The 5,430-nt window shown below is 44.6% G+C and overlaps 1 long non-coding RNA gene across 1 annotated transcript; it reads right to left on the bottom strand.

Moving 5' to 3' along the window:
• Window positions 1–4,857, bottom strand: LOC142063759 (uncharacterized). The gene is made up of 3 exons (XR_012662858.1): window positions 4,789–4,857; window positions 4,309–4,385; window positions 1–3,367 (listed from the first exon to the last, which is right to left on the bottom strand). It is a non-coding gene; the product is annotated as an uncharacterized LOC142063759 (long non-coding RNA).
• Between the last annotated feature and the right edge of the window lie 573 nt (window positions 4,858–5,430).

Genomic DNA, 5,430 nt, shown 5'->3' with positions numbered 1-5,430 from the left:
GTTTGATTATTTATTCTATAAGGATAGTCTTTGATCAGGAATGCTTGTATCCCAAGAGGCAATAACACTCTCCTGCCAAGCAGGACAGTGAGTTATGTTGTGGATTTGTGGTACGTACACACAGGATTACCCATTGGCTGGCTGGAACACATCTCATTGTGTGTGGTTGATGGAGCCGGTTCTCTGTCCTTCTGCTGTGATACTTTTTGTCAAGGCTTAGGCATGTCTGTAGTGAGTTATTTAAACATGTGCCTATCCAAAGATATGCACAGACCAAGGGAGGCTGGAATAGGACACATCCTTGTGTAGGTGCTGAACCGGGGTCCTGATTTGGATCCCAGTGTCAAAAATATGGATTGAGTGACAGCAAAGGGCACTGTACAAGATCGCGATTTGTGTCACCGCTCCTCAGAAAGCTTTGTGGGCTTTAGTCCTTGATATATGCCTGGATGGTGCTGGATGGGAAAATGGCACACAAATGTTCAGCTGACATTAAAGCAGATGAGAATGGTGGTGTTGGTGTTGGCCCTCTGTCAAGCCAAACTGCAGCTATGGATCCGGCATCCTGCATGGCTTTCAGGTAGGAAACCAGCTCCAGACCTTGCAGCTCTCCTCCATTTTTCTACAATCAGGGGGCTTTTCAAAGCTGTTGAACATATACATGAGAACTGGCTGTTTCACTTCCTTTTCCAACACCAGAGGTGTGAAGAGGCCAGTGCGCAGCCAAGAAATGGGGCCGTGAGTCAGCTGGGAATTTCTGACCATCTCACCAATACCCTTACTCAGTCCAAGTGCTCCAGTGCTGGGGCCAGCTGCTGCTGGGGGCAACCTCTCAGGTGCCTTTACAGTGTCCTCCGTGCTATGTTCTGAAGCTCAGCTCAGCGATATGAGTGCTTTGCGAAGCTGGCATGGAGGGACCTGTTTTGTGATTCACCCTCTGTCACTTGCACTGGTACTGCGTCCCCCACGCTTTGAGAAAGCTGCTCCTCATTTACAAAACGCGTAACTCTGCCTTGCAAGCGGGTGCTCGGGACGGCGACATGCTGGGACTGTAGGAGTGGTTCCTCCCCAACTCATGGACAAACAATACAGTCCCTTCACTTGTGATGTTGTTATCAATGATTCAAAATGAGATAGCAAAAATATTTTCCATGCTGTGTAACTAGCTTCCCAGCAGAGAGATCCAGCTGCAGATATGATACTCATGCTCTGGTGCTTTCAAGGATTATCAGTGTAATTTCGGACATGAATGGAAAGATAACAGAGTGTTTAAAAAACAACAGCTGTAATAAAATGGGACTGTAGTTCTGTCACCGCTATGAACCTTGTGGATGAACATAGGCAGGTCTCTGAAAGAAAACATCAAATTTGCATCCCCACTTACAAGAGTCCAACTTTTCAGATGTCCTGACGGCCAGTCTTTCAGATCCCAGTGCATCAGGTGTTGCCATAATTCATAACCTGTCTTCCACCTGGGTATTCATTTTCCCAGCCCTTGACTGAAGTGTCTTGAACTGATTTATCTAATTCTGACACTTTGTGTTTCTGTTTTGAATCCTGCTAGCACCAGCCAGCTTTACTTGCAGAGTCCTTCTGGTCTGTGGGGAGCTTTCATTTCTCTCAAACAAAGTCAAACTGGTGATTCAAGACTAATGAACTGCTGTGAATACTCTGCTTTATCAGAGGAAATAGTTGGAGGCTGAAGTCTTGGTCCCTAACAAGTCTTTGCGAGGATATTAACGTGTCTTGCCAAGACCTAGTAATTCCCTCGCAGCCAATGCAACATTCCTCAGAGGCCATAAGGCAAGACTGGAAAAGGGGATCATGTGGCTCGGTCCAAGATGAATTAGCTACTCCAGAGAAACACCCTGAGCATATGACTTCTTTGCAAACACACATGTAAAGTAACAAAACCCACCAGATTTTGGTGAATCCATTCAAGACATCTATTGTCAAGATATCTCACATAAGAAAGAGAAGACTAGATTTTCAAAAAGGAAATTAAAAACTGCCCATACAATGCGATATTCTTCAGAAAACAAGTAGCTTTGATGACTGGGCTTAAGAAAAGGAATTAGGGAAGAGAGTATTGCTCAGCTATGGCTAGATATTGTATGCCTGCTTTCCTGTGAGAAAAGTGTCAGGAGAAGAAAAACAGAAAAATGCTAAACATATTCCCTGCAATGTAACTGATTATGCAAAATACTGTCCTTCTGGGAGCTGCCTATAGTAGGTTAAACCTGACTTTCAGAAGATGAACAGTGGGTTTTCAATTATGGCATTTGAGACCTCCAGAGTGGGGATTATGAGAAGACAGTATAAATCGGATGGTCCTTTTAAGACGTGCTTTTTATTCAGCAACAGGACGAGCCCTCAGACTGGTATTTTTGCAAGCACTCAAGGCATGTACGGTAAAGGGCAGTACAAAGATCCCCCAAATAGGCTCCAGGAGCCGTGGTGCACAGTTTGGGCTGTAAGGGTAGCAATGCCTTGGATCCCAGGGCTTTACCATCATTCTGCCCCTGCTAAAGTGCCATGTGGCTAATTAGTTGTGGGAGCAACCTTGGTGCCTGCTAGTTGGGTTACCGCTGTGCCACACACAATTGCTGCCCTATTTCTCCAGCCTGAAGGGCAATGGGAATTTTATCAGCAGCGTTAGTGAAAACAGGCCAGCAGGCAGGGCTTTCCATCTCCCACACTAAGGATCTTCACTTGATTCACCACTCATTGTCCTGACAGTTGTCTCATTTATTCACTTTTTACATCAAACCCATTCCTCTAAAGACTGTGTTCAGCCTTAAGCTTCAGCATGTGCTAATAGTATTAATCATTCTGGAAATAGCTCTGTCTACTCTGCTATCATTAGCTATCTTGATGACACACTGTCCCAGCTCCATGTTGCTTCCCTGCTCTCTGGGGGCGGCTCTCAAGCAGCTAAATAGGTGCACAGCAAGGGAGAAGGGTAGGAGGCAGAAGAATGCAAAAGGGCATGCCGTCGGGTTGTGCCTCCATGTTTTGGAGCATGTGCCAAGGTGCATTTAGCTGCAGCATGATTCAGCGCTGATTTCCTCTGGAGGGGTCTGGGCTTCCCCTGTGCATCCCATCTGTCCTGGAGGGGACATCACACAACACGCTCAGGGTGGTAAAGATGGTCTAGAAACCTTCCAAAAAGGGTCCTACTGTCACAGGCATCAAGGGCAGATGGGACTTGCAGATAGGAGGTCTTGGAAATGGTCTGGGATCCTGCAGACCAAGTGTCGATGTTGTTGCGTGACCTGCCGTTTTACTAGTCAGACTTCTTCAGAAAAAGGAAGGATATTCTGGAGGGCTTCAAAACCTTCTCCTGGATATATTAAGAATTAACACCCTGTGTGGAATCACCAGCAGAGAAATTCAACTGAGACTAAAAATAGAGTTTCCTTTTGCTTTCTTATTCAAAAAAATGCTAATGCCCAGTTCTAGGATTCTTACGTTTCATTATCTAATGGACAGTCTTCACATAAAAGCACTCTCTGGGGCAATGTCATGTTCCCTTCACAATTGCCTGAACCAGGTTTTCTGTTCATTCTGATCCTATAATATCCTATAATATCTCACAGCTAGCTAGGACTGTGGAAAAATGCCAGTAACAGTAGTAAGGCTACAAGTAACACATTGCTAGCTTCTTTGAATAGCATTTAGCTGCTGAAAAACAAATGATGGTTACAAGCATATGACCAGTCACCTGCCCGCTTCCTGGCTCATGGCTTAAGAACTTCAATTTAGTACAAAAATATTTTGCAGCTAATTAAAAGCCTTACTTTTATGAAGGTCAATAGAGGTGGCTCTGCCCATGATTGCACAAGAAAAATTGCCAGTACAGTCAGCAAATCACTTCCCGTGTCTTAGTTTTCCATTTTTAAATAGTACTCACAGACCTGACTTTTCCACAATCCACAGCAGGTGCCAGAAGAACAAACTCCCCCCGGGGCATTTGGTGGTCTCAGTTATACTACTGCTGCTGTACTGCAAGATGCATATGATGAAATAGTCCTTGAATAGGAAAATGTGAGGTCATTTTTAGCTATCAATAGCCCATGAAAATGTAAAATGCATGGGACGTAAGTAGGAGTAGATCAGAATACTGCTATAGTAATTGTTTAAGAAATATTACGCTTTTACTCACAAATCGATAGACAAGTCAACAAGTCAATCTGAGATTGTTGTGTATCTATTTGAGGCATTTCAGTAGTAATTGCATTTTAGTGCCCTAGTATCCCATAGCACATGTCAAAATATTGTATTGGTAGTGGAAATTAACTTAATTACCTGACTTCTTTGGCATCGATGATCTATTTTGACTCCGTGGTCCTTGGGGTAGTACTCTTCCTTCAACTCAGAGCATACTGTCAACATTAACAATGAATCATAGTCAGGTGAGAATAATCAACTTGCAGCTTCATCTCTTTTCCAGCTAACATTTTGCCATGAAGCATGTTTAAAAATGCTGGAAAATAACGTAAAATTGAAAGCTAACTGAGCTACTTCATGGCTTTTACTACAGCAGCAACAATACCCGCATCACTGAACTAATTTACTGTGAAAACAATTTTTTCTATCAACACCATTGGGAAAAAGCCAAAGTTCCCATTCAAGTTGCAGCAGTACTTCCCAAGTTAAACAAATGCAAAAAGCAAGAATTTTGTGATTTTTTTTTTACTCCCTCCAAAAACGTGGGGCATTTCGTACGTTACAGGCTAACACATTCTATTCAGCCACATTGCCTTTTAACTGAATGCTTTATTTTACCTGTTGCTTGACATTAACCCACTGCTCCTCCTCTGAATTCTCTCCTCCATCTCTGTGCTCCCCTTTCCCTTCTGCTGCTGCTGTGCTGTTTAAGTTAACATCACTTTCAGAAGTTCCCTTTTAATCAGACTGAGCCTGCTGGCACGAGCTGTCAGCAGTATTCATTCCTCTAGGCTCTTGCCTTATGTTGCATTGCCTTGGCAACGAGATTTAGCAGCAAGGCAACAGCCTTGAACTTGTCAGAGTCTGTTGCAACGCCCCGAGCATGTATTACTCTCTGGCACCTCGGGTTGCTATAACAACTACTAACAATAAAACTCATCTCCCGGCTTTAAATACAGGAACTTTTACAGTCTGTTTCCTGGCGGGGCTGCAGCAACATTATGTGAATCCTGGCTCTGCTTGTTTTGCCTTCTTCTTCCTTTTTGCACATGATAGCAGCCTCCAGGAGCAAGGTGCCGAGGCGCGGGAAGGAGCTTGGCAATGGGCAGCACAGCCCGTGGCAGCGAGCGTGGCAGTGAGCATGGGTGCTGCCGGTGCCAAGAGTGGGGCTGGGCAACCGAAAGGCTGAGTGACCTCAGGGACAATGCAGGGCACAGAGCCCCAGTAGCAAACCCCAAATGCTCCAGACTGCAGGCTGTG

Source organism: Phalacrocorax aristotelis, chromosome 12 (assembly GCF_949628215.1).
Source record: "Phalacrocorax aristotelis chromosome 12, bGulAri2.1, whole genome shotgun sequence".
Lineage (NCBI taxonomy): Eukaryota > Metazoa > Chordata > Aves > Suliformes > Phalacrocoracidae > Phalacrocorax > Phalacrocorax aristotelis.
This window is presented reverse-complemented; position numbering and strand designations above follow the sequence as displayed.